General features: G+C 37.8%; 2 long non-coding RNA genes across 3 annotated transcripts in view; one reads left to right on the forward strand and one right to left on the reverse strand.

Annotated features, from left to right (window-relative positions):
• LOC309484284 overlaps window positions 1–24270 on the reverse strand; it is a 278513-nt gene that overhangs the window by 117223 nt on the left and 137020 nt on the right. The gene's annotated exons all lie outside the window — the stretch shown is intronic.
• LOC309483194 lies at window positions 10930–12789 on the forward strand. 2 transcript variants are annotated; one of them, XR_014200512.1, is made up of 3 exons: window positions 10930–11038; window positions 11149–11238; window positions 11395–12789. It is a non-coding gene; the product is annotated as an uncharacterized lncRNA (long non-coding RNA). The 2 variants fall into 2 exon arrangements; XR_014200513.1 differs by having other exon boundaries at window positions 11400–12789.

Genomic DNA, 24270 nt, shown 5'->3' on the forward strand with positions numbered 1-24270 from the left:
TATCCAGCAATTAGCAAGATACAAAACCGTTCAACCCATAAAATGTTTAAGACATGAGAAAGGCCAGTATCGTGCTTGTAAGATTGGCTCAAAAGGATGCCTTCAAAGATGAGATGCAAAAATTGAGTCATGGCAAATTGCCACATTGTCATCCATTGTTCCAACTTGACCCAGTACTGCATGATGGTGTTCTGAGGGTGGGAGGGCGATTGATGAAAGCTTCCTTACCTCTTGACTCGAAACACCCAGCAATCCTCCCGAGAGATAGTGTAGTCACACATCTTATCTTGGATTACTGCCATGAAAAAACTCAGCACCAAGGCAGAGGACAGACCCTCAATGAATTGAGAGCGAACGGTTACTGGGCTGTTGGTTGTAGCAAAGTTGTGGCAAATCACATTAAGCAATATGTTACGTGCAGGCGAAATCGCAGGTCAACAGAGATGCAAAAGATGGCGGATCTATCAGCTAGCCACGTTGATCCCTCTCCACCATTCTCTTATTGTGGGGTGGATTGTTTCGGACCATTTCTCATCAAGCAAGGTTGTAAAGAGCATAAGAGATATGGTCTCATAATCAACTGTTTCTCCTCAAGAGCAATCCACATAGAGATGCTGGAAGATCTCACAACTGATGCCTTAATAAATGCCTTGCGATGTTTTATAGCTATCTGTGGAGCTGTAAGAGAGATCAGATCGGATCAAGGGACAAATTTTGTTGGGGCGAAAAATTAGCTGACAAAAGCTTTGAAAGAATTGGACTAGGACAGATTGACTGCTTACCTATGCCAGAAGCAATGCGACTTCATAATGAACGTACCTGATGCTAGTCACATGGGAGGGGTTTGGGAAAGGCAGATCAGAACAGTTAGGAGCGTTCTAAGCTGGGTTATTTCGCAGAGCTCGGGAAGATTGGATGATGCTTCCTTGAGAACTTTCTTTGATAAATCCATGTCGATCATTAATAGCCGCCCACTCACCACAGATACAATCAATGATCCCAAGGGGCTAGAGCCACTTACCCCAAACCATTTACTCACCATGAAAACCTCTGTTCCTCTGCCTCCACCAGGGAAATTTGTGCAAGAAGACCTGTACAGAAGAAAAAGGTGGCGCAGAGTACAATATCTGACAGAGCAATTTTGGAGTAGATGGAGGAAGGAATTTCTGACAAACATCACTCTCAGACAACGATGACATACTCCAAGACGCAATGTGAAGATTGGGGATATCGTCATCGTCAAGGAGGAAGGGGTTCCGCACAATGAATGGAAACTTGGAAGAGTGCTTGATGTTTGTGAAGATGAAGATGGCCTGGTGCGAAAAACCACAATACAAATAGGAAGTAGAAAGTTAGGGAAAGAGGGTAAGCGACTTACTAATCCATCCATTCTTGAACGTCCTATTCACAAATTAGTGGTACTTGTAGAAAACAATTAAATCTTATGCAATGAAACTAATCTCTTTACTCCTACACAAGTTGAGAGTTTGAAGTATTAAGAGTTTAAATATTAGACTTGATGCCAAGAGTCAGAGAACATTCTATTTGGTTCTGAAATTTGGTTTGTGAAATTACTAAATTTATTCAAACTTTTGCAAGTTTACAAGTTCATCATAAATGACAGTAATTTGGTGGGAGTGTAACTGTCAAAGGACATGTTTTTTGTTGAGATGTGCATTTATGTTTTTGTTATAAATGAATGTCAATTTGAGGTCATTCAATTTAAAACAATTGTGATATTCAGAAGCCGATATTTATAATGTATGCCCTTTGAGGTGTTTAAAGTTAAGGGTTCTTTAAGTAAGATTTACGTAGAAAACGTGATGTGTCACATGACCCAGTTCAGTTTGGAGCGGGTCTGCATCATTTTTGGGTCAGAACGAACATGGATGCAGTGAAACGACATGTAGTCTGAGAAGGAATTGCCTGATCTGCATGGTTTGAGAGGCGCACACAGTAATTTGCCTTTATATTTTTAAACAGAATTAATATTTTGGAAGTGAAATCTGAAAGGTGAATATGGATTATTTATTTTTTATAAATGAAAACGATTATACAATGTTTTGAATTGAAATATTCACAGCTTAAATATACAACCATGTTGAGGATGTTTGAGTCATCTGCTCGATTTTGTCCTTTACTGACTGGTGGGACAGTGATACAGGTGCTGCTTTCTTAAAGAAGGCAGCTAAAGTTCTCTTCTTAGGTGGGCTCTGTTCTTCTTGGCACATTTGTACAGCAGGACCTTCTTCCTCTGAGAAGAGGGCAGAGAGCTCAGTGACAGCTCTTTTCTTAATAATGTCCAACTTGTCCGGGGTAATGTAGGTGGTACGGAACTGTGGATCCATTAGTGAAGCCATGTCCAGGAACTCGTCATTCTCAGGGTCACTGTTTTTCTGTTCAAGGTAGCACATAATATTTATTTTTATTGTTGCGGTGAGATCTACATCTTTCTCCTCTCGCTGAAGGAGACTTGTTTTGAACAGAATGAGCACAGGTTTAATGTATGAAACGCTTACATAAGATTCTCCGGACAGCGCGTCAGTAAAGTCCTGAAGTGGTTTGACCGCTTTATTTGTGGCATCTAAAACCTCCAGATCTTGCCATGTAGGAACAAGATGGCGGGTTTTCTTGTCAGCACCCAGAACACGGACGATGGCTCTCTCTTGTTCAAGAAATCTCTCAATCATTTTTTGACGCGAACCCCATCTTGTAAGTGACTCTGTTACCAGTTGATGAGGAGGAAGACCCAGCTCTGCCTGAACCTCTGCCATGTCCCGTCTTTTTTTCCAACTATATGAAAAGGCAGAAACTGCCTTTTTACACACTCCAATGGCACGGTCAATCCGTTCATCTTTCACACCATTCACTGTAATAAAAAAACAAAAAAAACAACAACAACAATATTTAGTTTCAGTAAGTGTAATTTTTTTGAGCACATGCTCTACACACACAGCTTAGGTACAAACTAAGTATTTTTATCTTTACTTTAGAAATGTATTTTTCCCATATTTATTGTAACGACATATTCATAGCATAGTCTTAAATGGTAATAGATAAATCAGTGTAGTACTAGTAGTAGTTTTGACCCAAAAAAAAACAACAACCTACTTTACCTTTTAAAATAGTCAGGGGAAAAACATATAACAATGTTGAGTTGAAAAAAATCTAAACTGACAAAGGAAAAAAAAATCTAATTTACTTCAAAGTGTAATTTAGGTTATAAAACTAGTAATAACTTTTATAGTAAAGGTGAGTAGTACTAAACTTTTTTGTTATATCACACACACCTTTCTAATTTAATTTCACACAAACTTACCAACAGCATTGTGCAGTCGATGTCCAAAGCACTTGAGGTTTGGCCAATTATTGTCCTTATTGCTCTAATTATATTGGAGCCACTGTCGGTCGTCATACAGGTAAGGCGCTCCTCTGAAAGGCCCCAGTGTAACGGTCATCAGCTGGAGTGCCCTTGAGAGCCACCTGAGGGCACCCCACATCAGACTATCATTATTCACTCACAACTACATTTCCCATAATTCACTGCCCGGACTCATCATCCCTGATTATCACATTCACCTGTGACTCATTATATTGTTTAGTTCACCCCATATAAGCCTGGTTCACCTCATCATTCCCTGCGAAGTCTTGTATGTTATTCCACTGCATCTCTGAGCATTTCCTTTGTTGTCGTTGTACCTGGTTTCTGATCTCTGCCCGTGTCCTGGTTTTCCTGTTTCTGCCTCACCCTCTGGATTTGTCTGTTTGTTGGATTGCCTGCCTGTGTATGACCGTTGCCTGGATTTTGATTACGATTCTGTATAACCCTTTAAATAAAACTGCATTTGGATCCTCAACCTTTGTGTCTCGGAGCAGTACGTAACACCCAGGAGTTCAGAGCATCCTTTAACTCTAGTGCAATAGTTTGGCCCGTATGGTACTGGGGGAAATAATATGACGTTTGGAGACAGACGCTTCGCATGTCCCAGCTCTCGCTGACATAATGAACCGTAAGACACATGTAAGGCTGCATGGTTCGGCTCAGGTCAGTAGTGGCAGCGTAAAAGTCAATTCCCTTCAACTCGCTTATTATCTTTTGCCGAGTGTTGTTATACAGCTGAGGAAGAGCAACGTCAGAGAAATACTTGCGGCTAGGTACTGTATATCGAGCGTCCAAAACTTTCAGCATGTTGTTAAACCCTCTCTTCTCAACAGAGTAAACTGGCAGCATATCTGTAGCTATGTAGAGGGTAATTGCCTCCGTTATGGCTTTCCACCTTGCCCCGCTCTTCTCATATGGTACACTGTTTGAAAAGCTTTGTTGAAGAGTTGTTTGCTTTGCAAACAGAGGGCTGTGCCGCAGGGAGCGTGCTACGGAAACCCTGAAGGAAGATTTGGCGAATGCAAAATGTATGTATTGTACGCTATACTGAAGAGGGGGAGAAAAAATTATAAAAAAAATTGATTTTTTGAAAATATGAATCGATTTGACCTACAAACTAGATTTTTAAATCAAATCGATTTTTTTCACAGCCCTATCTGTGCAGCGCCACTTTAAGTCGAACACACCTATTAACTCTGAAGCGTGTGCACCTGAAAGTTAGCCAATCACATGGAACATAGCTAGCATCAGTTTGATTCACTTCTCGTGAGAGAGACGGCACAATTCACTTCTCTGCTGAATATGAAGAGATCATTATGAAAAATATCATGAATTTAAATGCATTTAGAAGGCATGAATAAACACTGCTGCTGGAGCAAAAGTTTGAAAAGTCAGCTGAAAAAAAAACATCTCACTATATCAATGCATGTGAACCAACTGAATTTAAAAAATAAACTGGTTCACAAAAAGTTCAAAAGAATACATGCAAGCTTAGTCAGTTTAAAAGCATATATAAAGTTAATTCATAAAACTCATAATAATTCATAATCTTGACTTCATTAAAACATAAATATAATAAATATAATAAATTATATGCAGCAAGAGACATTTTGTCTTTCACATTTTCGCACTATAACCTTCTTTGATTTGGAGCGAGACAGGCTTTGTCACATCAGACATGTGTAAATGTTGTTCAAAGCTGATTGGTCAAGTTTTGGTTTGTGATCTCTGAAAATTGTTTAGTTTCGAACAGATTCAATGTTTTGCATTTCTTGAAAACGTGACATGTCTGGTGTGAGCCATGTGGCGCTTCATCCATAGCATGCACACAGAGATCCCACGAATACTCTTCTTGGCTTTCAATGGATAAATACACATAAAATAATGGCAAAATAGCCATCTTGGCGAGTATCATGGTAAACACAGTCGGTTATGTCTTAACCGAATGTAAACAGTTGAGAAAGAAATTGGATGTGTGTCAATATTTTGGATGCAATATAACCTATTACATTTGGTTTACAAGGATTCAATGGCGTGCACAGACCTCCCCAGGGGCAGGAGCGGAAGGACCAAAAAAGGCACTTTTTAAAAAAACATTTAATTATTAAATAAATCACCTGTATTTAAAGCAGTACCCGTCTGTCTGTTGTGTTTTTAAATATTTTAATGACTTCCTCACAATTAATTGGAATATCTTGCTCGATGGAAAGCAGCAGTAGGTCAGAGAGCCTCTCTTCATTACAAATGAAAAGACGTTGATATAATTAGAATGCATAACACATCAATCAAACAAAAATAGGGAAATGATGATAATATTACAAAATATTATTTACTTTACCAAACAAAACAGAGAATCAAGTGAAGAATTACAAGAATTATGAGGAATTCATGATTAGTTATGTTGATGTTATAAATGTTATGTATTCATGAAAGTGTTAGCTATCATGAAATCAGCAACACTTTACAATAAGGTTTCATTAGTTAAATTTGTTAACATTAACTAATAATGAACTGCTCTTCTACAGCATTTATTAATCTTAGTTAATATTAATGTCAGTACTAAATCATTATTAAAATTTACTAAATCATTATTAAAATCCTAAGTTGTATTTGTTAACATTAATGCACTGACTGTGACATAACATGAACAAACAATTAAAAGTTGTATTATTATTAACTAAGATTAACAAATAGGTCTACAGTAGCCTAACAAATGTTTTGCTCATGATTAATGTTAGTTAATATGAATAATAAACAGATGAACCTTATTGTAAAGTGTACTATGAAATCAAATAAATTCCTTACAATTTAGAAGTTGGACATGGACTTAAAATTTCCTTTCACTAGATGTATTTCCCTAAGCTAATAACACTTGCTATGGCCTTGGATAAAAACGAATGACATTGTCAGACACAGAACGCGGCTGAAATCGAGTTTTATTATTGTTAAGCATAACTCTCATGCTGCCGCAACTTTTACAGTAGCATGGTAGGATAAATGTAACTTTTCCATATTAGCTTAATGTTACCTGCTGCTCGTGTAGTTTGAAGACTCGCGGCGAACTGCTTATACTTAGCCTGCTTATACTTAGCCTTGTTTATACTTTCGCCTGTCTCCGCAGACTGTGCGCGCACCTCCCCAAAAGGACGAGGCGTTTATACTTGATGCGCTCGCCGTTGTACTATTCTTTGAAACGACAGGGGGCGACTCGAGTAATTGTCCTCTAAACCATCAGGAATCAGCAGTGAGAAGAAGAAAGCTATACACACGTGACAATGCTTATTTTAGTACACCACCACCAATACCACACTACAAAAAGAATCGTGTAAAACCCAGTAAACCCTGAGATTATTATTCGTGACAATAAAACAAAATATATGTATATGAGAATGTGTATACAACATAACTAAATTGCGGCCAACTTGTCACAGGTAAGCATTCTGGCGAGCTCTGTGGTATCTGAATTAAGGTGAGTGATCAGCACGAACACAAATTCTCTTATCTCACTGAAATCTTGACGGATTTACAAACGTTTGGTTTCTTACAAACGTTATTAACGTGGCTATAATTCTTTCATATGGAAGTCCATTGTTATAATTATTCATATGTATGCAGTGTCATAACTACATCTCTGACGTTTATAACAAACCAAACCGTTTGAAAATCGGTAGAAAATTGAGCAAGTTATAGTTATTTAAAAAGTACATGCACCAAAACACAATGTTACGAGTGAGCGAGCTCCCTGTGGCAAGATGGCCACCGTGTGCGGACGTCGACCTCCATTGGCCAGCAGCGCGTACGAGACATCTAGCCTTTATTATATGATATATATGTACAGTATAAACCTAGCTTGAGGCGCTGCAAATGAAACTCCGCCTACCACTTCACCTCCGCCAAATGCTTCCGCCCACATTTTTTTATATATATTTTTGTATTTTTTATTATTATTGTTAGTGGCATTAATATATTCTAATATATATTAATACTAATATTAATAGCAATAATATATATATATATATATATATATATATATATATATATATATTGTACTTTTCATTAATATAGCAGTGTAAAGCCAGTATTATCCTACCTCAAGTCAGACATCATCTTGTGACCACTATACACACAAACAAAGAGAAAAATATTATATAATATATAATAAAAAAGCCAATTCAAGCACATCCAAGTGACTGAGAGCATTGTGCCTACCTTAAAACCCATAGCTAAAGCATTATCACTTAGGCGCTACGAGGACCCCGAGTGTCCCTCAGCTTTGACCAGCTTTGTGGTTGTTGGGTGTGCCATGATCCTGATCCTGTGCCCCAATATGCAAGCATTTACTAGACTAAAGAGCTGCAATGTAAATAATACCGTTAATACCGTTAATACCGGTCCCTTCCTCACAAAAATCTATTTCATGGAATGGAATGGAATGGTATGGAAAACAGCCTGGATATTCTGTAAAACATCTCACAAAAGACGAAACGTCATACAAGTTTGAAATGACATGAAGGTAAGTAAATTATGACACAATTTTCATCCCAATTCTTAATTGCATAATTATTAAGTCATGTTATTTAAAAAAACAACAACAACAAAAAACAGTTGTTTGGAAATCTAAATGTGGCTGATAACTTTATTTATATTGAACTGCCATCAGTTTATCATTTTATTCATGCTCTCTCTCTCTCTCTCTCTCTCTCTCTCTCTCTCTCTCTCTCTCTCTCTCTCTCTCTCTCTCTCTCCCCCCTGCATCTTTCATTCATTACTGGCTGATACGGCAGCATTTGTCAGAAAAATGGCATGCCTCCAATCAAATGTCCTTCCAGATGACATCTAACAGTCATTTGGAGGGTTTTATGGATGCCGGTGTGAGGCAGGATTCAGGTTGTGAGTGATCTGGGACTAACTGCTTGGAGGTTTTACCCTCAGTGTCATGGACAGAGCTGTCAACATAAGTGACCTTGATTGATGAATCTTGATCTTACTCGACAGCATTGGAGGGAAACGGCAGTGTTTGCAATGTTCGGCAGCACTGGCATGAGTCATCTTGTTTTGCTTAGATTAACAGCAGAATGTGCGATAGTTTAGCTTCAGGAAAGACCTGATTTTTGTTCAAAAGTACTTTTTGTACTTTTTGTTCAAAAGTGTCATTTGCTTGTATCCCATCTTCAGAGACACTATCAAAAATCATTTGAAGGTTCATACTGCTGAAGAGTAAAACACAGTGACACATTCGTAACATTGATCTGTTTGTTTGAGCATTACAAGTCATACACACTACAACCCTACAAAATGCCTAAAAATGTATGTGTTTGCACATATTTTCTCAATTAAAAACAGTTAACAAATGCACATTTAATTTGGTAATAAATATCTTTTTGCTTTTTTGAAATTTGCAGCTAAACTAGAAACTGTTAAATAATGGAAAAGAAAACAGTATTTGCGTTGCCTTCTATTCCATTATTTAACATTTTTAGATGGGTGCAGAAGCTATTTTACTTTAAAAAAAGGGCATCAGCAGAGAAAAGAGAAAATGTAAAAAAAAATTAAAAACACGGCATTAAATGCAAAGAATTTTTGTGTATGTGTATTGGGGCGTCTCTGAGAGGTCCATCCATGCCACCTGGATTCCTTGCTAAGCGGGAGATGGGAGTTGGGGTGATTACGATCTGTTTGAAGCTCACAAAGGAGCTTGGAGATGTTTCTGTTTAATTTCTACCAGGACACTAACGTGTCAATGGAGCAATTTGATCCAGACTCATTGGCGTTAGGCCTGTGATTTACATGAAGGAGTCCAATAGGTTAAAAGCTTCTGAAACAGAATGAATAAGTCATCGTGATTTCGTCCAGACGCTACACTTGGATGACTCTTGGTCTTTTATTGCCTCTAATTTAAGGTTAGATGTTCCTCTAACGAACGAATTGTTTGCATTTTCTGATGACGCGTAGGTTCGACAGTAAGTACAGTGCATGGACTGATCGTCGGGAAGGTAGCCTAACCATTCCCTCGTTTTCCCTTCATCATCAATGCGCCGCTTGTTCGAAAAGTACCGTCTCTTTTTCTTTACTTCGCCCCCAACAATTTGTACATTAATAGCTACTGCTGACTCCACAGCGGGCCTCTTAACAATGGGGATATGTCACCACATTGTTTTAACCGATAATTTTCCTTTCGTCTGTACCTCAGCTCAGCCATATGTGTCCCGGTCCGTTCAGCGGCGTGACACACAGACTTGCATTGTAAGCAATAAAAAATTAACTTTTTGTTAAGAAACTTTGCTGCCGTACCATGGGTGCAGTAGGCGTAATGATATTATGCAGCGCCTGAAAATATGTCTAATAGGTTAGACAAACTTAGTCCCGGTCACGTTGGAAGTTACCGAGCTGGGGACTATTTTCAGGCGGTGCGTCATATCATTACGCCTGCTGGACTCATGGTACGGCAGCAAAGTTTCTTGATTATTACGCAGGAATGAGAGTATAGTTCCTAGCCATATCAGCCTAGAAAATCGCAACTTTACATTTTCTGTCGGTCTTAGTACACGATGTAACTACAGAAGAGTCAAGTTTTAAATAGGAAAAATATCGAAACTCTTTGGTCATTTTTTTGAGAGAGATGCTAATGGTCCTGTCCGATTCAATGATCTATGCTAAGCTATGCTAAAAGTGGTACTGCCAGACCCGGAGTTCGGCTGAATGGATTCAAAAACGGTAAGATTCAACTCTGGGGGAGTTGTAAAATGAGCCTATTTCCAAAAAAAAAGTGGAGTATCCCTTTAATAAAACTCAATAACCTGTCACACAAGCCAATCTGCCAGTCTGAGGACACAGATCATTGAGGTTGAAGTTAATATTAATGAAATATGCACCTTGAGACATGTCTCCGCTGTACGTCACATGTCTGACAATATGTCAGTTGTAGTGCTGAAATGTGAAAATGTAGGTGACTTTTAACTTGAACTAAAACTGTAATGTTACTTCTCCACATAGATCGTCAAGGAATTCCAGCCCGTTCTCATCCCAAGGCGTCATATATTGACGCGTTTGACATTTCGTCTACATCGAACGCACATGGCACCCTTTAGCGTCAATATGAGACGCAGATAGAAATGGGCCAGAAGGCGCCTCCTAGCGGTCTAACCCTATCCCTACACTACACCTAAACCTACCCATAACCGAACAAAGCTCTGTGCGTCTCGTATTGACGCTAAAGGGTGCCATGTGCGTTCGATGTAGACGAAATGTCAAAAGCGTCAGTATTATGACGCCCAAGGATGAGAATGCGTTGGGAATTCACCAGGCTCATGTCAATGGACACCAATAAGTTATATGAGGGTCTGGACAGCCATCTGCATAAACTTCTTCAGTTATTCCGGTTGAAGCACTTCGAGGAAGTTCAAGAAATGACATCCTTAATGGAGTCTCGACAAGGAAGTAAGTGCAAATTTGTCATAGTTGTGGTCCACATTAATTGTGCAACCCCACTGAGGAGAGGGACCAGGATGTAGATTATGACAGACAGTAAACTTCCTCTAATTAATGTGCTGGGATAGACACTTTGATACAGACTGAATGAATAAGAAAATGGCTCTGTAAGATGGAGGAGATGGAGAGAAACTCTTGGTTTGTTGAATAAAACCTGCCAGTGAGAAGGTCAGAGTTTAAGTTACCTCTTTGAACTGAAAGCTCAGTTTCCGTCATTTGAGGGTTGACAAAAATCTGAGTTCTGAAATGAACTGAATTCAGATATCGTGTTTTTGCAGGTATCAAACCACAGGAAGAGAGCAGCAGCTTTGCAGGGACTACCATGGTACATGAAGGAAAATCCTTCTACATTGATGAAGAGATGTGAGGTAAGCAGGACAATGTTGTTCAATGATACAACAACTAGTTCACAATGGGCATGGTTACACATATCATTTCAGGCATCCTCTGTGTGGATACACTATATAGCAAAACATGTCTAAAGCAGAGGCACCTTTTTGTTTTTTGTTTGTTTTTGCATGAAGAACAGATCCTGGGGAGGACGCCATCAAGGGAATGGTGATTGGAATCCTTTTGGTCGTTGAAGATGTGAAGGAGCCCTTTCCAGTTTCCTACAACGATGTTGCCATCATCATCGAGGAAAATATTGTCATGCGTCATCTCGGTGATGTACCCAACGCTTTTGTGAACCTGATGGGCCTGCTGTACATGCTGAACCTTGCCTATCCAAAAGACATGAAATATACTTTTGAAGTGATTCAGCGCCTGTTCATGGGAATCGGGTCTGAGATGTGCACTCCCAGGGTCCACTCTCTAAAGAATAAGCTGCTGAGTTAGAGGGATGGCTCAGGAGGATGTTTCTGCATTTGGCCCTGAGGAAGTGTTCTAATTTTTTATGTCATTTGTCAAGTTTAGAGATTTGTCCACTATGTAGTAAGAGGAAAAGAAATGTAAAGCCCTTCTGTGGGTCACAACAGTTTTTTTTATGTTTTCATGTTCTAACAGATCTCTATTGCTCTCTGTGGAGGAAATGTCTCTTGCAGACACTAATTTGTATTTTATGTTGTAGAGCAAACATGAACAGAGTGGAGATTTCAGTAATGTTTGAATGTGTTAATTTTCTGGCTGACATTTGAGCTAGTTTCTCAGAGAGATACAATTTTGTATGTATATCTTGCTGCATTTTACTGCAACAATGCTGAACATTCGCTTAGAATGGATCAAGATGTAGATGTTGATCAAGTCATTTAGAGATTATTTTTTTTTTTGCTCCTCAAAGGAAGGAGTTTTTTTTTTTTTTTTTTTTTTTTACAAGCAGGACACAGTGTAATTTTAGTTTTTGACCAGCCCTGAAAGAGTTGGAAGAGCATGGATGTTTAAGAGGGTGTGAAAGCTTTTTTTGTCTGCATGTCCCAGAGGAAGAATTCACATTTTTTTACACTATTTAGTGAGAGGAGATGAAATGTATCGCCCTTCTGTGGGTCACCCCACCTTGTTTTCATGTTCTGACATATTTTAAAGGTATTAACATTAATCCATGTGATGTTACAGAGAAATTGTCAAGAGAGTGGACATTTCAGTAATGTTTGAATGTTTTCATTTTCAACATTTTGAGAAAGTTTCTCAGAGATCAATTTTTTGTTTTGTTTTTACGAATCTTTCTGCAATTTACTGCAGCAACTCTGAACATTCACTCAGAATGGACTCAGTTGAACTCGGAAAGAGTTATTGTTTTTCCCCAAAGGAAGGGTGCTCTTATTTTTATGTATTATATTATTATTTATGTGTGGGACAGTGTAATTTCAGTTTGTGAGCAGCCCGAAGCAAAAGTGTGTTAGAGGGTGTAAAGGCAAATTTTTTAACATGTCCCAAGGAAGGTCTTTTTTTGACGTCTCGACATCCATTGACACTTATTTTGAAGCAAGGTTGAAGTTGGACTTGTTGGGGTTTTAATAAAGGTCCTTATTGAATTGTCTTTTCAGCTATTTTTTTCATGTGTTAATATTTAAGTTTGACTGGCCAATTATTATGTAGATTCTTTGTAGATATTAGTTTGCTTAATTTATTTTTTTTAAATCTAGCAATTTCTGTAAACTCAAGTAACTTGGCAATAGAGCATGAGAAAAAAAAAAAAAAATGTTGCCCTAACTTGATAAAATAAGTTCAATCAACATCTTTTTTAGTTATCTTAAGTAATGTTTTCCAGTCCACATTACTTGATACAGAAAGTTGAGTCAATTATGTATTCCATGTTGAGCCAACTTGATTCACAGTTGTAGGAACTTGATAAAATAAATTCAACCAACATCTCAAAGTTATCTCAAATAATACAGGAAGTTGAGTCAACACTGCCCTGCAAAGGCAAAAGACCTTAACTCGCTAGAGTGTGAAACTGAGAAAAATGACTTTAAAGTTTCTGTTTTGTCCAGACAAAAGTCTTATAGGTAGGACTCCCAAAATTTGACAACTAGTTGCTATAATGAATAAATGTTTGTATGCAAAAAATCTTGAGCTCAAACTTGACCTTTTACCCTTGTTTGGCTGTTACTGTACTGTACATATAATCAATATTTGCTTGCTGTCCCCCATACTTACATCCATTATAAGAACACCTAACCAAGGTCTAGTCATCATGGTATGTGTTTTAAATTATATAGAAGACCTTTGGTTGTTCCTATTTAGTGCTATAATGATCAGGATAGTGTGGCAAGCAACACTAACAAAGTTAAACAGTATGACAGTTACAGATAAACAGATAAGTAAAACGTAAACAGATAAGTTACTTTGCAGTACAGTATGAATAAATGCAAGAAATATTTTCACAATAAAGATAATTTAATTATAATTGAATACAAATGTTTTTTTTTAAATCAATTACAGAGGAGCAGTAATTTATCAATTTGCAACAAGAATATTTTATATTCATTAGGCGTGTTTAGGCCTTTATTTTGAAATAGCAATAAACATGAAAAATCATGAAAGATTGGTAGAAAGCTCAGTTTGTTTCTTGGTTTTTGAACCAAGAGTTAAAAAAATAACACCAATTAAATTTTATTTAAAAAAAAAAAAGTCAGATTTAAAAAAAAAAATGTAAACAAAAATAATATGGATTCTCGATTTGTGATGCGGCTGCCAGCTATAACGAACATATATGCTCTTTTTATGCGTTTATTAGAGGTTGAATTAAAATGACGGTGACAGTTAAAGGGTTAAGGGCCACCAAACTGCTCAAGATGCACAGTCAACGAACTCGACTTGGATTACTGCTTTTTAATTCTGAGATAATATAGACAGAGTCAACCGAAAAAAAGTTGGAATTACTTTTACCATTTAGGTTAGCCTACTTTGTACGGACGTTAGCGATAACTAGCTTAGTGCTATATGGATTTGTGTAAGATCTGACATGAACACCTGCAAGAAGGAAATATGGCTCAAACACGTATGGATTGTTGTGGTCCGATACAGCAGATGACGTGCATTGCTATGGATTGTGGATTATGCATCTTCCATAGATTATATCGGATTGAATGGAAAGGTAGGATGCCAGTGTATTTAATAATTGGTTTTTGGCGTCTGATGTGAGGCGACTGTCAACGTTAGCGCTAATTTACGTGACACAGATTAAATTTAGCTATAGCTCCGGGCTGTCACTGACATTGATAGATCTGAACCATCGCCCTGAACGAAAATAACAACATTTATGACAACCTATTAGCTTGCATACCATCTAAGTATGGCTTGTTCAGCTTTCATTTGTTTCTGATTGCATACTTGGAGCAGTTTGTCTAGCCAAAGATGTATTGTGTGTATGTTACGTGGTTTGGTGACAATTAAAGAGCGGCAAACTTTGACAGTATGACAAAGCCAGAGTACAGTAACATCACAGCGGCACCGTAACATCTCTCTTGATGCCAGGCTAAACAAAGTCAGAACACCGTAACTCAACTTCAGCGTGCTGGAACAAAGGCAAAGAGCCGTAACAACTGTTACGGCGTTCTGCTGTGGTTTCTCCTATGGTTTTGGAAGTTACGGTTGTCATGGCCCTTTATTTTCTCGTTAAAACAATCAAATTGACTCACGATATTTATTCACATGATAAAGGAGGTCTCAAATACCACAAAAATGACACTAACTCATTTTTGACCAAACATGATGTTACGGCGTTTTGCCTTTGTAGGGCAGAACAGACTGCATGTTGCATCAACTCGTGTTTTGAAGTGTAATAAACTTGACACTATAAGTTGACTCAAATTAAGTCAAAGCAACAAGATGACGACTTAGTTAAGTTGAGTCAACTAATCTTTTTTTTACAGTGTAGGACAATTGAGGCTTTTTATTCGTTTGAATAACCAAATTAATGCTAGGCCTGCCTATTTAAGTGACTATATGTGACCCTGGACCACAAAACCATTTATAAGTCGCACGGGTATATTTGTGGCAATAGCCAACATGTGTCAAATAGCCTACCCAGTATGGGTCAAAATTATCGATTTTTCTTTTATGCTGAAAATCATTAGGATATTAAGTAAAGATCATGTTCCATGAAGATATTTTGTAAATTTCCTACCGTAAATATATAAAACATAAATTTTTGTGAGTGAATGCAGCACAATTGCAAACATAAATGGACAACTTTAAAAGTGATTTTCTCAATGTTTCGATTTTTTTTGCACCCTCAGATTCCAGATTTTCAAATGGATGTATATCGGCCAAATATTGTCCTATCCTAACAAACCATACATCAATGAAAAGCTTATTTATTCAGCTTTCAGAAGATGTATGCATCTCAATTTCAAAATTGTGACCCATGTGACTAGTTTTGTGGTCCAGGGTCACATATTCTGATTATAAACTATAAATATTACAATATTGATGCTGTTAAAGCTACCTTAGAACACTGAAGATACCGACACATCAACAATTGACATTTCACCGGAAGTTTTCCGGCTGGCTCATATTATGCGGAAGTTCTTACGAACGTTCCGTGCATATGGTCAGTTGTAAAATAAAAACTAACAAAATAAGAACAAATAATCAAACTACAAACAAGAGCACAAATGAATACAATAGAGCAAAGATACAAATAAAATAATGCTTTTCGGGTTGATCAGGTGTCTAACTGTAGTTTTCAGGTACAGAAATGTAATAAAGTAATCAAATCAGAAAGCAGGAATTAGGCTGTCATTTTAAGACATAATTCACAGAACCAGTACACTGATACTGTACACATGCGTTGTCTCATGCTCTCGCTAAGACGTGCATGATGACATCATTTTTGTGTGAATGTGTCTGTTCAGGTGCAAGACTTCAAAGAGAATTTGCGCGTTGTGACGCGGCTCTCCACGTGTGCGCTTCGGATGAGTACACGCACACAAATCTCCTCACAGCGCACGCGAGTTCTCTTTCTCGTCTTACAGTTGAATGTTTAAATTGGCAAGGTTAAAATTATTTTAAACACAGATAGTAACGTGTGCTGACCATACATGTCACAACAATATAGTGATATTTAATTTAAACATACTATTATGCTGAGAAAGCCAATATACTGTTCTACTATTTCAAGTGCTTCTATTAAACTTTTTTGAATATTTCAGTTATTCCAGTCTCACTTCCTGCTCGACCCTACGTAGGTTTGTAACAAATTTGTATTTTGGCTGCCCGCAAACAATGTCTACTTTGACCTGCCCTCAAACCGCAGCTACAGTGTTTGACAAACTTAATAAAAACGTAACAGAGATGTTTAGAGAGACCGAATCATTTATGAGAAGAGAGATAATACTGCAATGAAAATTACAGTGTTTTTTTTTTTATACCTTAGATGCATGTAAAGCCAACCTCCAAAACCAATTTAGGAATCTTTAAAATAGCATAATGTAAAGTTTAATAAAATTAGGCACTTTAAAATTATTATTATTATGGTTCTTCTTCTTTTGAGACTCAAATTTTCCAAGATAAACTCCTCCTAGAGCCTTCAACCTACACCACCAAACACAGCAAAAACCTTTTTATGCTGTAATTCCCTGTAGCAGACTTCCGACTTCCATTCATTAATAAAATATACATTCTATTAGCATAACACACTGATGGTTTATTCTCTGTTCTTTGTCAGTCTTTCTTCCAGAGCAAGCCATCAAGAGGTACAACAAGGTCTTGGACTACTTGAAAAGTGAGACAACAAAAACCCAGGCATACTTCAAATGTGGCGTGGATAGAAAGACCATTACTGATACTGCTGCAATTGCGGAGCTCAAAGCTTGTGACATAGAGGCCTACAAAAATTTGCGAGGCACCTTCCAAAGAGGGCAGAAACTGTCTGATTTTGCAGAGCGGTGCAGAGAATTATGCAGACAGGAGCCACTGCAAAGCACCATTGAAAACAAAAAGAAAGTTGGCTTGCTATAGACTTCTGTGAGAGACAAAAATAAGCTGTTTATGCATGTGTGTGTGTGTTTCTTTGTATGATAAATACCATGCATGTTCTAGCCCAGTGGCTATACACACAGTCACTTTAACTGTTTCTTGTTTCGTGTTCCATGACTACTGTTTAAAGTCAGCCATCATAAATATGACCAAGTGGCTATACACACTGCCACTTTAGCTGTTGCTTGTTCCATGCATCTTGTTAAAATCAGCAATTTGTCCAGTCATGATGAATAAATATCATGTGCACCCAAAAACTGAAGTCATTTTAAGCTTTTGAGGTTTTTGGTGAAGTTTTAGATAGTAATTCCCATTGAAGTATGCAGTAACACTTGAGTCATTACTAGTTAGTTACCATGATCTTCACTTCAGAATACGGATCCAAATAATTAGTAATTCCCATAGAAGTATGCAGTAACACTTGAGCCATTGCTAGTTAGTTACCACGATCTTCACTTTAGAATACGGATCCAAATAATGAGTAATTCCTTTAGAAGTATGTAGTAACACTTGAGTCATTACTAGTTAGTTACCATGATCTTCACTTTAGAATACGGATCCAAATTATTAGTAATTCCTTTAGAAGTATGTAGTATCACTTGAGTCATTACTAGTTAGTTACCATGATTCTTATAGAAGTTACTAATGAAAAGCCAATCCTAAAGTGTAGAATCTTCTAATCATTCACAAGATATTCACACACACACACACACACACACACACACACACATACACACACACACACACACACACACACACACACACACACACACACACACACACACACACACACACACACACACACACACACACACACACACACACACACACACACACACACACAGGACTTGGTCACAGGACAAGTAAGGTCCCAACAACTACATTTAAAAATTACATTTAAAATTAAAATGATTCAGTTGATAAATAGTTCTCTAGGAGACAGCATAGGCTAATTATTGACAGCTTTCTCAAATCATAAGTCTGCTATGATATTACATATTGATAATGTAAATAACCTTGTGTATTCATTTACAGTAGCAGTTAAAATGTTAATGTTGTGCAATTCATTTGTCCTTCATTAGTTATTGATTAGTTTTGCATGCATTATGAAACTTTTTCAGTAGTTCTCTGGGAAGCATTAAAAAAAGGTTAATAGTAGTGTACTAGATTGTTAATATTGTGTTACTCATTTGTTCCTGTGTAGTTATTCATCAACGAAGGAACCTTATTCTAACGATTCTAAAAAATTACTCCGCTCTTAAATTAAAAACATGCAGATACTCTTAAATACTGAAAGCATGTTTTGAAGCAATATTAGTTTATATATAAAATATTCTTAACAGTGTTCTTGTCTCACCCAACTCACTATATTTATATTTTCAAGTGGGATTTTGACATGGTCTTTTAGATTGTACTTACACACTTACACATCTGCGTCTGGTGTGCCATTGAGACTGAGTGGTGTTTAGTGCATAGTTGTGAAATTGCTATGGTGGTTTGTTGTTGTTGTTAACCCTAATCATTAGCACAAGTAGTGATTCTGAATTAATGCAGTTTATAAGTTGTGCTTGCACAGATTTTATCATGGACATTCATGCTTTTTCTTCATACTGTTAAGTCAAGTCACCTTTACTTTTATGGCACTTTATACAAATGAAAATGTTTTAAAGCAGTTTCACAGTAATAAACAGTAAAGTAACAGAATGAATGATGCAAACATCAAATATGAGACAGATTCAAATTCTGCTAAGCAGCTCTACAGAAGACAGTATAGTCTCATTCAGCTTCATCTGACAGTGTCAGTAAAGTAAAATCAATAATATTGTTGAATATTAAGTGTCCAAAACAAAGCAAGGCAAAGGCAACAGTGGCAAGGAACCCAAACGCCATCAGGTGACAGAAATGGAGGAGAAAAAAAAACTATCAAGAAACCAGTTCCCCTCTAGCCTGGCTGCGCCTTCCTACGCACTTCCGCTCAATTTCATTTTCCTTCAGTACTACATCTGGGACTGCTGTATATTCTTAGGTTTCCAGAAACCAATTTTTTAGGACCAATCAGCGAACAGAGGGAGTGGCTGAGAACGATGACGTTGATGTAGTGCGTCAGTTTGAGTTGGAGTTCAGTAATGGCAGCGGAGAAAGACATGAGAAAAGCTATTCGGTCCGTTGTTGCAAAACTGCCGAATATGTAAGGAATAATTGACGACAGGCCGTTGAATTATTAGAAAAATAATGCACACCCGAGGTGGTAATGCGGTCACAACGCGAAGCTGAGTGGCAGTTACACCTCGGGTGTGCATTATTTTTCTAATAATTCAACGGCCTGAAGTAAATTATTCCGCTTATACTACAGTTACCACACCTCGAAACATTGTTCAGATTATGTATTTCAAGACGTTGGTAAAGTTTTTGTCATTAAAATGCTCTTGTATGTAGGACTAATTTGCTAATTCCAAAACGTCATTTTAGAGTTAGTAACGGAGGTTTGAGCCGCTGATAGCAGACTAATGCTGGGGACACACGACTAGCTGACACATTCTCTGACTGTTTTCATCGACTGCAGCAGATTTTAAACACCGACTCTGAACACAGACTGAACGCGCTGAACACGCGTTTGGGCATGATCAGTCATAAGTATCAAATTACATTCATTATGTAGTTATTAATGCAGTTATTTGAGAGAGATGTTGCAATAATGAGACAGAAAAGCATGTGCGTCAATATTATTATTTATTAATTTAATTCGTTTTAATTAATTTGTTCATTCTTTTTTTTTCATAACTGACAGATGACAGTAGACTATAGCCAAATAAATGAAACACAAAGCCCTTTTAACAAGTAGGCCTATCAATAATTATTTATTTGTTATATTATCTGCAATAAAAATCCGTGCTGCAGGACTATCCATTTATTTAGCCTATATTCAGTTTAATTTTCTATTGATTATAGATAGGACTATATACTTTATATATATACTAGGACTATATACTTAGGACTATATACTTTCACAATGTTTCTCAATGGCATTTCACTGGATTTTCTGGACTTTTTTATGGCCCTTGGAGTTTTAGAAGGTGTGGGGTCTCTGTCTCTCTTGTCAGTGGAACTGGCATCTCCCCCCTGGCATGTCTCCATTGTCTCCTCGTTCTTCCACCTTTGAAATGTTTCCGTATCGCGCAGTAGCCTGGTGATCACTGTACAGCATTTGCGGCAGATCCGAAACGACCGCAGCGGCGTATTGTTAATGATTAGACCCAGCTTCGACAGTTGCCTGAATACATCAATGTCCTTAGTGTCAAATATACATTTAGAATTTACAATTGTTCCTTGAACTCTTAAATTCGATGAACAAAACCTGCAGCTCTCGTTGACAGACATCTTATTCTAAACATAATCCTCTGATCATTCGGACGTGTTTTTCCGGCGGTTTCGGCGCATGACATACGTCACGACCACACGTTAGCGATTGGCTATGGCAGATCCTGAGTGACTCTGGGCAGATCCAATAGTTTTGAACTTTAACAGAGAACCCGCCTACAAGGAAGTAAACGTTTCTCAATGGAGAGAGGCCAGACTCTCTGTACAAATGAAATGTACGAGAGTCTGGTAGAACCAGGCTAGTTCCCCTCTGGCCTAGATGTACAAACACTGTGTGATATTGATCGGAATACGTGAGAGGATCATTAGGTGGGAAAGAAGAGTTGCAGTCTGTCCAGCAGCTTGAAATTTGAAGGTAGAACTGCCATTTACAATTGTACACGACTGGCTTATCAGTGGCCTTAATCACAATGAACATCCTTTTTGTTAAAACTGCATTTAGGTCCCAATAGGTCCTGGCATTACACATTCATAACTGGCCATAGGGATCTGTGCCGAGGGCTCATCTAGTCACTGAGGTCTTTGCTGAGGATCTGTCCCGAAGGCTTGTCTTGTCAAGGTCTTCGCTGGCCGTGAAGGGCTGTTGTGGTCGTTCCTGGGTGCAGGTCCACCATCTGGTCTGGTTATGGGCCGGATCTGGCTGACAACGGTAACCTTGGTATAAAAATGGGACAGACAGACAGACAGACAGACAGACAGACAGATATAAGTGTATATGCCATTCCTCTTTCAATGTAACAAGTACACTCTAGACTCTAGAGTCAAGCCAGCTGTATGTAGTGGTAGTCCCATTCATCATGAGATATACAGGGAACATGGACCAACATAACTAATGAGTTTAAATCGACTCTGGTATCTGCTTTGAGAACCTCAAGCACAAACACTTAACAGAGGAGCTACTTTGTCTTATTTTTAGAACATGCAGTTTGTCACAGACTATGTTTGATTTCTTTATCGTTTCCTCTTTCCCTCCATTGTCCTTGTCAGACCAAAAAATAGAATAGCTTTTTGTTTTTTATCTCCAGCAATTTGTCTGAAATGATTGCTCTTTTGACATTATAGACCCAGACAAGGATACAGTGACCTCACTCACACTGGTCCACCCTTTACTGGTCCAGTTCAAGCACATGAGAAAGGGCAGCCAGTTAGCATCAGTCAAACCCTTGCTGCCGGACATGCGGTCATGGAGGAGCTTCATTTGTTTACCACAGGTCACTCGCAGCAGGTGCTTTTTGCCTTGACCTGCTCTAAAAGACACATCTGAGTGTCTAAGAAAGACAAAGCATGAGAGTGACTTCTATTTTTATTTCTTTACCCTTAAGTATTTTTCATTGCTCAGAGGTTGCTCTTTTATAGCTCAAGAGACTTAATGGGTGCGTTAGGGGTTCACCCAAAAATAAGCATTCAGTCATCATTTACTCACGTCGCTCCAAACCCGGATGACTTTGTCCTGTGGAACACAACAGAAGATGTTTAGCAGAATGTTCACACTACTCTTTTCCACACAATGAAAGTGTAGGGGGACAGATGATGTTGAACTTCAAAAATGACAAAAAAAAGCATCATAGAGTCATAAAAAGCATGACCAAATACAGAGAAGTTATGCAATAAAATTAAGCTGATAGCATAACTCAGATCATCTTACACTGTCTATTAACCAGATGTGAAGCAAAGCTTCAAAGACACGACACAATAAAAGGCTTCTTTTCCATGTTAATTAGAGTGCAACAGCGATTCGCGACTATATTAAATTCTATTTTAGAAATTTCTGCGCAGTTGGAACAACATACTGTACAACGTATGAAATTGATAATCTCAAATTTGATCTCAAACTTATTTTTGAGGCCACTCTGAAACAACATTATGTTAACAAAAAATAAATAAATAATAATTACGTTTTTGTTGTGCCATAAAAATGGGAATCGAGAATTGCGAAATTTCACTGCTATATAAAATGTTGATGATAACCTTATTTATTAAAATACAAGGTTACATAGGCTAAAATAACGAAAACAATAACTAAGGGCCAGATTTAGTGACAGCTTGCGCCAGCGCAAACCCTCTTTTGGGGTTTAAACTACCGTCAGGATTTACTAAGGACGGTGAAAAATTTGCGTTGAAAAGGCGTAGACCGGGTTATTTTTATTTTTGCTGCTGACCTTATTGCATATGCATTTGTAGGAGTTTCCCTTTCATAAGCAAAATTTATGGGAGAAGAGTATTTAAATGAATCATGCAAGGTGATTTACTAAGGTTTGTGCTAGTCAGTTTACTGGTATTTGCACCATTATTTACCGCCCCAAAAAATTGCGTTGCTCTTGGTAGATGGCATTGATCATTATGGAAATGATCCGGCTGTGTTTGTGTTCTTTCATTGGCTCGTCGTCAATTACGCCCAGAACTTTCCACTCCCATTGGCGCTTTTTTGGAATTGCGTTCTCACACTAATTTGCCCTGTTTAGTAAATCTGATCATAGGATTGAAGTTATTATATTTGTAAAGCCTATTAAATGTTCAAAATGTTGGCTTTCAATTATACTATAGTGCTGAATGCATAATTAGTCATCCCCAGAATTTAAGAAACAAATTTGATTAATTGGTTTTATTTTAATCAATTGACAGCACTTTAAGTAAAGTTAAAATGTACAAAGATATGGCATTAATATGGCACTCTGTGCTTGTTGTTGTTATAAGTAGGCTAAGACTTAAAATGCAACACTCAAATTTATAGGCTACAATATCTAACAGCGCTCCACGGTATCTGTTCCATCTCTATCTGCCAACGATCCTTGGCCTGAAAAATGTTGAAGACTTCAAGTCTACAGCACTCAGCAATGGCTGTATATAACTCTTAATTTAGCACACTGTGTTTGTTTGGACTGTGCGGTCATAAATCTGTGTTTGGTTTGAGTCTAAATGGGCTTTATGGCTTAATCAGCATCTGATCTAGACGGAAATAATGTATGTAAATACAAACTCTTCCCCGGGTGAAATGTTACAGCAAATCAGCTCAAAGAGATTTGTTTAATCTCACTAATTTCTTTCTCTGGGCAATCAGATAAGCTGCAGGGCTCTCACCACAGCCTTATTTCTGTTCATGTTAATCCGTGCTCGTCTCCTCGCTGCTCAAAGAAAAACATCTCAGCATGGGGGAAAGGGGAGATGGAGGGTAATTTACAGAACTGGACAGGACCTAAAGATGCAGAAGCTACAGTAAAACACCTCCCACGTATGTGAGATGGCATGTTTCTTAAAGGAAAATTCAACATGGATTATATAGATTGACTCTTCTTCATAGATCTTATTGTGCCGACTTTATTGTACAACATTTACAGAGTTTAAAACTTCCTCTCTAGTCCAGATTTATTGCAACTACTCTGCAAAAACTTTTTACTACATTTACTAATCAATACTTCTTGTTCAGTGTTCAGAAACTGGGCCCATCCAGTCACAGTGAGGTGATAGATGCTATTAATAATATTATTTGCAAACAGCGGAAGAACAAAACCATAAATGTAAAATGTGATATATGTGCACAAGTCTGTCTCCTTACGATGCACTTCAGCACTCTACAATTTTTCCAGAGCACTCGTTGACCTACC

Source organism: Leuciscus leuciscus (genome assembly GCF_965113295.1).
Source record: "Leuciscus leuciscus genome assembly, chromosome: 20".
NCBI classification, from domain to species: domain Eukaryota; kingdom Metazoa; phylum Chordata; class Actinopteri; order Cypriniformes; family Leuciscidae; genus Leuciscus; species Leuciscus leuciscus.